Here is a 9481-nt window from a genome sequence, read left to right on the forward strand (position 1 = left end):
AAAGTATTGTTATTTAATTTTGAAGAATGTTCGAGGTTTCATTATTAGAAATTGCATTATCGATTAGCTATTTATATGCGCTTGTGAAAAGTCGATGTCAAGACGCGTGCTTTATATTAGCGAAAAGGTGTTTGCCTGGCTCCTGACCGATCTATTATGGCTATTCCCTTTGTCCCTGAGAACTTAGGCCCTACCCTAGTCCGGATGTCTCGGGCTGGTTCCGGATCTCAGATTACCAGACCCCTCGAGGCGTTTCGAACGGAGCCTCGCTCTACTTATTCCATGCTTGAAAAATATCAACTGAATGTGGTGAGAAAGATTCCTTTGTTCTTTATTAACCTCGTGGCTCCGTTACGCATTAATTTTGCATTAGATACGTTGTACAAGAAACATAACCGTTCATCATTTTTAGTTCTAACTGCTACCTTCATCGATAAAATAAAATAAACTAAATATTTTTGCTAAAGATGCAGAATATGATATAGAAGAAAGAGTACGTTTTTTTATTTGTTGATCTATGATATATTCTTTTTTAAAATTATAAAATAAAAAATTTGTCTGTAAAATATTCAAAAATTAACATCATTTTTAAAATAAATAAATTTGTAAAATACGCCATATATATTTTAAACCAAAAAAGAAAATAAAATCTATAGAAAAGATACTATATATATATATATATATAGAATATATATATCCTTTGTTGGAAGAATATGTTACATATGCGATACAATTATGTCGGCATGGGGCCTGTGAAGAGGGATTATTTTTGAATCCGAAAGGTAGGGCCTTGAAATCTACAAAAACGCACGTTCTGACTGGCCCCAAGATGAAAGCGAGGTTGCCAATTTTATCGTAGTGCGCACTACCGACAACGTCGCTGCAAACTCTATCGATTCCAGATCTACAATTTCTCGTGAGCCCTCTGGGTCACTCGAGCACGTTTCCGTGGTATGGTACGTGACTATAAAAACCATTACATCCATTATCAAAAGTTGCGATAAAAATAAAAGAATTATCATATTCTTCATCTCTTCAGGTATTTATCTCATGAGAATACTTGTTATTTTGTACCGAACATGCCAGTACCGCCTCGGACTTCATAAAGCATTCTATTAATATCAGACAACGGAACGAAATGTTCTACATTCTGCAAGGGGAGAAGAAAAGAAAGTTTTGCGAGCAGGTGTTTCGATTACACGACCACTTTTGGGAGAGCTATGAGGATATGGAGTCGTAAAAAATAAACACCAGGTAAACAAGAGAGAGAAAGAAGCGCAAAATGGATGAAGAGGGATCTATGACAAAAACATATTACGATGATTCGAGAAATTTTTGGCCAGAAAATATAAAAAAGCAATCAGGAATGCTTGCTTCTTACGTAATAAGTTTATTGTAAAATATCTTAATGCGATTTAATTATAATTATTTATCGAATCTTTCATGAAATATGATTACAAACAAAATATAAAACAATGCTAAAAATATATTGTACCGTTATTTGTGAATACTGCATACTTTAAAGAAAAATGGGGGCAGTCGCGTTTAACAACTATTAAACAGGGTCACTGAACGGTATATTTGCTCCATTCGATTTTATGCTACCGAACAACGCATGAACCAGAAAGAGCGATTGTAGAAAATTCTTAAAAATCGATTCTGAATTAAAAAATATTTCTAATATATAGCATTTTAATTGATTAATCAAATTAATATAATTTAAATAATCAATTAAAATGAATGAATTATATGATATATTTGAATATTTGTATACTTTTGTTGCAGAAATTATATTATTTATAAAAACTTCTTTATGTGTATAAAATCTCAAAAATTTCTAAAATTTCAACAGATATAAATTCTTTGTCCTAAATTTTCTTTATTCTTTTCGTTATTTCTAAATTTATATTGTTAAAATGTGCAAATATATTGAAAATTTTAATAATAAATCATTTTTATCATTCCAAAAAAGAAATTCTGAAATTTATCAAATATTCTTACGATAATGAATAGATATTTTTCGATTTTTTAATTTCGAATATTATATTTAACTTATTAATAAAACAATATTCATAAATATTGTATAAGCCTAACAGGAGCAAGAAAAAGTTGAGAATCACTGTAAATTTCAGTCAATGTTTTTGACATGAATCGTACGCCTCCTTCTTGAACTCGCCGTCTTAGCCGGTGAAAGTCGCATGTTCTATGTGACCAAGAGCCCTTGGAAAACATACAACGAAGTATATTCATGTGTGTATTTACACATGTACAATACATATATCGTAGCATAATGCAGAGGCATGTATAGACTGCATTATTGTAAAATATTAAGCACACTTAACGCATTTATAAATTATTTGAATTAAGAAATATCAGATTGATTTTTTTATATTATATTTATAAAATATTTCTCTATAAAAATAAAGTACAAAAAAATATTTTTTTAAATTTTTTTGATAAATTTTGCATGTAGAATGAAAAAAAAATAAAGTATATAATAAGTAATAAATATATTTTCTAAAATATTATTATTACAATATTATTTTGATCTTTATTCACATCTATAAATTTAGAATAATAAATATGTACACAATATGTGTACTAGTTTTATTATTCACTCACGAATCTACGTATCTTAAAATAAAAAAATATAAAGCACTAAATTATTTTTATGAACGATTACCACAAATTATTATATTTTTTTTAAAAAAACAGACAAACTTTATCGACACTTCGAAAGAAAAAACTCTGTATCAAGATTGTCCGAACGGCGAATGAGCGACCAACCAGTATACGAGTTCGCAGAACGATGATCGAGGCAAGTATACGGAGTGCTCCGTTTACCAAGCTGCCAACTCTGTCGCTTTGCTGTGCGAGAGGGTAAAAGATGCGATGTTGTCGGGCCAACAACACGTAAACGACCGGCACAGCATGGCAACGTCGCGAAACGAGAGACACGCTGTGAACCACGAAGGAGAAGGCAACGTAGTCGTTTCGGTTTGAAACGCAATGCCGGCCGCTTGCCAGATACCGTAACAGGGTCGACGGATGAAGAAATTTGGCGGTATCGGCTTCTTCATGCAGGTGTTCATCGAGGAGACCTCGAGATCTGAAATCTAAAAAATTCTTTGCGGCAAAATTTCCCTAATCTAGAGAAATCTACAATATTCTTAATATCAATATTTTTTTATTGATATTTTATGCAGAAATATTAAAAAGAATATTGTAAAAGAAATATCAAAATTTTTTTTATAATTCAAAAAGAGAAACGAAAATAATTGATATGATTTTGATTATCTTCTTCTAATTAAGATTAAAACATAATAGTACATTTGAATATATACAATACTCAAATAATATAAGAAAATATGGTAGGAACAATGAGTTATACAATGATTATACTTTAAAATCAAATATAACATTTTTGCAATTATTTTATAAGAGTCACAATGCAATTAACTACATCTCTAGTGGCGCAATGCGTCAAGAGAACGTTCCGATTAATTGTTCGATCTTCGACCTCGTGTATTTATTTACGTTGAACTGATATGAAATGGAATTTCTCGAGCTTTATAAAAAAAGAAACTTTAACCAAATTTAAAATTAACTTAAAGATATTCATTATATTGTTTTTCATGTTCATTATATTTTGATTTTATGAGAATTTTATTAAACCTACATTACCGACCATATCATTTCTTTTGTATTTCATAAAAACAAATCATTTTTTTTTTTTTTTTTGAAATATAACAAAATACGACTCATTTATGGTTCGACAAAGAAACAAAGAATTCGATTGTCGCTATAAGGAACAACACTCACACAAGGAAACGATCCCTGTGCACATAGATGCTATGTAACTCGGATACATATTTGTGACAGCTCATATATCATTGTAGGTGCACTAACACAAGAAAAGACGTGTGACTGGAGGTTGTCGGAGAGTCGAAGGTTTTCGGATGGGTGACGTCGAGTGGAACACGAGGACGAGGCGCAGAGGAAAGGTGGGGTGAGCATGGGGTGCAGGGGCGCGGTACAGTATGGAGTGGGGAGAGATGGGGCAGAGTTGGGCTGGAGAAGGGGAGGTGGTCGACCACGCGCGATCAATATAACAAAATACGCCGGCAACCCGCACGTACATACATGTACGCGTGCGCGCACACACGTATATTTTCAAGCATTCTGTCAATACATCGACTTATACATGCACCTATACGCATACACACGTATAAATTGTAAATATAATCTAAACGTGCACACAATCTCGCAAGTTGGGTGCGTATATATACGTATATGTGTATGAAAGCTGCGCGCATACTCTTATCTCCGTGTGACCATAAATTGCAAACGCGATACGTGTGCATATTACTTGTGCACAGCCATATATACGTATGCACACTCGATGGAAACAGTTATATCTCGCGTGTAACAAACGCAGAGAAATTCGAAGGTACATCATGTGCCATGCGTGTATATACGAAGAAAATATACGTTTAGATAAGTGGGTAAAACGCATTGCATGAATATGTTGCACATGCCGTACGCAGAAGAATGTACCGGACGTGCGTTTCAAAATATATCTTTGGAATCAGGATTCCTAACTTCATGCAAGGAAACAGTCCAAAGAATCAAAATCTAAGTAAATTTCTTATTTTAAGTATCATTTTAAATCATTTTCGTAAAATATAGCTATAATTAAGTTTTTAAAATATTTGATGTGAAAAATATAGATAATAATAGTTATTATATAATATATAGATATATATAATCAAAGTGATTATTATATACATGCAATTAAATGTGTAAAATACATTTTGAATTCATATATATAAATATTAAAAAAAACGAATAAATAATTGTAAATTTTTATATTAAGTACATTAAGTATATATATTAGATTATAGTTAAAATATTTGTGTTTTTCTAAAATATTAAATTTGAGTTTAGAAGGGTATTGTAATCTATACTTATAAAATTGAATTATTTTAATAATTCAACTTTATAAATAAGAAATTATATATATGTATAATTAAAATGTCATAGTTTTTAACAATTTTTTAAATAAAAATCTATATATATTTTTAACAAAAGACTTTAAAATTATATACAAAATAAAAATACTTTTAATATTATGCATTCTTTATGCGCATATTAAATTTATAAATATAATATCTTAAGAACATTTTTTTATAATTGTAAAAAAATTCAAATATTATAAATAAAGTAAAGAATTACAAACAAAAAGAAAATATGATGGATAAAGAAAACTATATTAGATAAAATTTTATCATTAAATAATATTTAATATGTTCTCATAAAAATATAAAAAAAATCTTAAATCAAATTATCATTTTATTAAATTATCAAGTGTATTAAACAACTTTCCATAAATATTCTAAGCATATCTCATTGCTTATCACACGTTTCAAGAAACGGGAGGTCAACGGCGTAACGACGCCACCCGCCATTTTAAGGACGAACCTTTAAGGCTATAACGCACGGTAGATGACTGTAAGAATGAAGCCAGTGTATAAATGAAGTATCGCCAGCTGGCACGTAAAATGTAGCGCCACGAGCAATGCGAATATTCAACAACGTATACGTTTATAGAAGAAAAATTAATAACACAATAAAAATTAAAATTTATATTGAAAACATCCATTCCCCATTAAAAAAAATCCATTTCCCGTTTAAAAAGATTTTTTTTTTATTACCAAAAGTTAACCGATTGTATATTTCATCATTTTAATCAATATATACTTAATTATTTTAAATCCGAAAACAGGATTTGTTGAGTTCAAAAATACTATGAACTTATAAAAACATTCTTCACATTTTTCAGTATTTTATAAGTAAATTGATATAATATCTTAAAACAATTATAAGTTCCAAGTGTTAAAAAACATATAATATTAAACATATAATTATAATGTAATTAACTTACGAATAGTAATTATTAAAATAATATGAATAGACATGATTTTCGATCTTCAACTTGATATTTTTTATAATTTCCTAAAATTCTTAGGAAATATTATAATATAGTAATAGCAATAAAAATTATTAAAATAAATAATATATATTATATTTGAATTATTATCATAATAAAAGCTATTCATGTAATAAAATATATTCATACAAAATTTATAATAATTACATATTTTTTTTCGAATATAAATAATTATTTAAAATAATTGTATTGATTTTATCGAATTTTATCGAATTTACGAAAAAATATTTTTCATTTTTCTTTTTATTTTATATTTTTGAATATCCGAAAGTTGAGCGCCACTGTGCCACGTCACCGTTAGTTTTCACTTCTGTTTTCCTGCTTCGATCTCTGCTCTTTAACAATTCTACTTATATTTTAAGTGCATTTCTATTTTATATATTACATAATACATATAATTATATGCAAAAGTAAATATTTTTAATGATTATATTACAAAACAAATTCTTAGAAAGTAAAAAGTGAAGTGATTAATAAATTTAATATAATTCTTATTCTTTTAAAATATATGATAAGCTTATAAAATAGGTTACAACAATATTCAAATTAAAACACAAAAAACATTTAATAAAATTGATAATTAATAAAATATTAATAAAAGAAATGTTTTCAAATTCATATAATACTGCTATATGATAAAATAGAATAATCAAAATAAATTTTTCCTAATAAAATATTAAATTATATTCGAAATTGTAATTACGATATAATGAATGATATAATAGAAATTAAACAATTATTATTTTTTCACAGAGATTTATATTCTTTATAAAATGAAAAGAAATTATTTATCTAAATATTATATTCGCATTTTTTTCCAATTATGTTTTATGAAATTTTAATGTCTTATTTCTTTTTTACGATTTTAATAAAGCAAAAATGTTAAATAAACAATATATAATAATAATAATAAAAAAATACAATAACAAAATTCTTATATAGTAAAATTTTTAAGTTATTTTGATTTTTTTTTCTTTCTGGATATATGAAAAATATATCCTGCTTGAGGATCCACAGTTTGAGCACCTCTGTCGAACAATAACTTCGTGCCGCTGCGAGCTCTCAAAATGGCTGTCCTCAGCTATTATTACTTCGGGGAAAAAACAAATGACGGCGCGCTCACGCTACGAGAGGAGAGACAGAGCCAAGGCTCTTCTTCGTATACGTACGCCTTGTCGCGTGTGTATGTGAAGTGTGGGTGTGTACATATGCGTGCAGGATCCTCGATCTACGTACAGACTTAAAAACATCGAGGTACACCTTACGCGTGTTCCTGAATTCCGATTCTATCAAACTGATAATACCACTCCTTTGTTATAGACACGGAAAAAAAAAAATAAATAACAAACAGATTTGTGCGACATTCCTTTATGATTGTTCATTTACCGGTCATGAAATTGTATACAATACTATAGAAATTCCGGCTTGGCTAGAATCGACAATTTTAAAGTCTGGCAGACGGTACTGGCGGAAGGAATAATCATATAATCGTAAAATTTTCGATAAAATTATCATTGATCGTGATAATAATAAAAATATTCTATTTTTATGTATCTCTTAAATGTATTTGTATATTTCTTTTTCAATCAATTTATTCTAGAACTAACGATCTGAGGCAAATTAGAAATATTTCTAGTCGGTAAATTTTATCATACATCTCAAAGTTCATGTTCTCTGATATCGAAAGAAATAGGTATATGAATAAATAAATAAAAAAATAGAGTTTTTTTAATAATATTTTAAATAATCTAACTAAGAAATGTCAATAACATAAACTAAGGTAGTGTTTGAATTGATATATGTATGTATAGTTATATAAGATTGTCTTTTTGTCAGAAGGCAAGAAGACGATATAAAAGAAAAAAGAAGTTCACTCACCGTTTGAAATGCTCTCGTATACGATCCTCTCGGATGTTTTCCGGCAGATTTCCAACCCACAAGTGACGTGTCTCTCTAACCATTTTGCTCCGAACTCTTCATTTGGGATCGGATGTTGTGGTATCGTTTGGCGGCACTGTACAACGACACACAACTTCGCCCGACTCTAATCACGGCACACTCTCACCACACCACCGATATTCAATACCGCCAGCAGGTCGGCTAAAAGAAACTTCTTTTCTCTTTGCCGGGTTTCTTTCAATCGGTGTTTACTTGTTTCGCGACAAATCAATAAGTAAATAATAGATTCGATATGACACAAATGATATTTCTTATTCAATTCACGAGAAGAAACTTTCTCATGTATAGCTCGCGACACACACGCGACAAGAAACGAAGAAACCGTTACATGTATTCCACGACGAAGAAAGGAGCTTCCTCCCACTTCGACACTCCCAATTTAATCACTGGCAACAAACAAATTATCACTAGTCACTAGCCGGAAGGTGGTGACCCCAAGCACGATGAGTGCTGTCGTCAGGGCAGCGCCGTGGAACGATCGGCCAACAGAAGAGGGTGGCTACAGAGCTCTCGCAATAAAATTTTTGCGTCGCGACGCACGCTGACGACAACGACGACCACGAAGAAGAAGAGGAGGAGCCTCGATAGTGGACACCACTGATGGCAACGGCTAGAAGGATCAGGACCGTCGCCGAACACCACATCGTATACCACTGAATCGCGTATGAAGAAAAGCGATTAATCACACGTCACACCAAGCACACCGGGCACAATGCGCGGGCGATACATCCCAACGCATATTTGCCAAGCATATTCACACTCGCGTTGATTTGCCTGCAAATTTTCGAACGCCTCTCGTTTTTCTGTCGTACACCGACGAAGAGGCTGTAGATACGCTTTCAAACTCTCGCGAAAACCCCACTTAAAAAAAAGAACAATCGATTTACGAATCGTTGCCTTTCCTTTCTGCTAAATATTACAAGGTATAACTCTTTTTTACCGCGCACACGAACACACTTTTTTTCTTTTTTTCTTACTTCAATTTCTTTTTCTTTTATTTCACTTATAACTCGTGTAGTCGATTATTTCACATCACTGTATTATCATCACCGCTCTCATATTTCGTTAATGGAATTATACGTCGAATATATTTTTCAGCAAAAGCGAAGCGTAAATTTTTCTATCTTTCTCGCGATCGAATAACTTGTCGTGTCACATAACGTGCATTAATCAAACAAATTAATGATATTTTCGTCAACTTGATCGCGCTACAATGCACGCTTGTATATGTACGTCTCAAACGCACTCGCTTCGTTCACTTGGGCCATGTAACGCGGATGGAGCTGGCTTCGCTCCTTCTCACTGCACTACACTACTCAGAGTGACGTCACCGTGGCGGGAGCGTAGTATGGCTCGCTGGCTAGTATCGCTGTGTGCCTCATAGTGGGGAACAGAGAGTAGGGGAACGAAACGAGTCTACCTCGAAAAGCGGCGGCTTGCAATTGCGATCGTCGCCCGCCAGCCGGTGAAGTGTATCTCTGGAAGGGGAAACTTTTCGTACGCTCCCGGAGG

The sequence above is a fragment of the Apis dorsata genome, unplaced genomic scaffold (genome assembly GCF_000469605.1).
Source record: "Apis dorsata unplaced genomic scaffold, Apis dorsata 1.3 scaffold_170, whole genome shotgun sequence".
Lineage (NCBI taxonomy): Eukaryota > Metazoa > Arthropoda > Insecta > Hymenoptera > Apidae > Apis > Apis dorsata.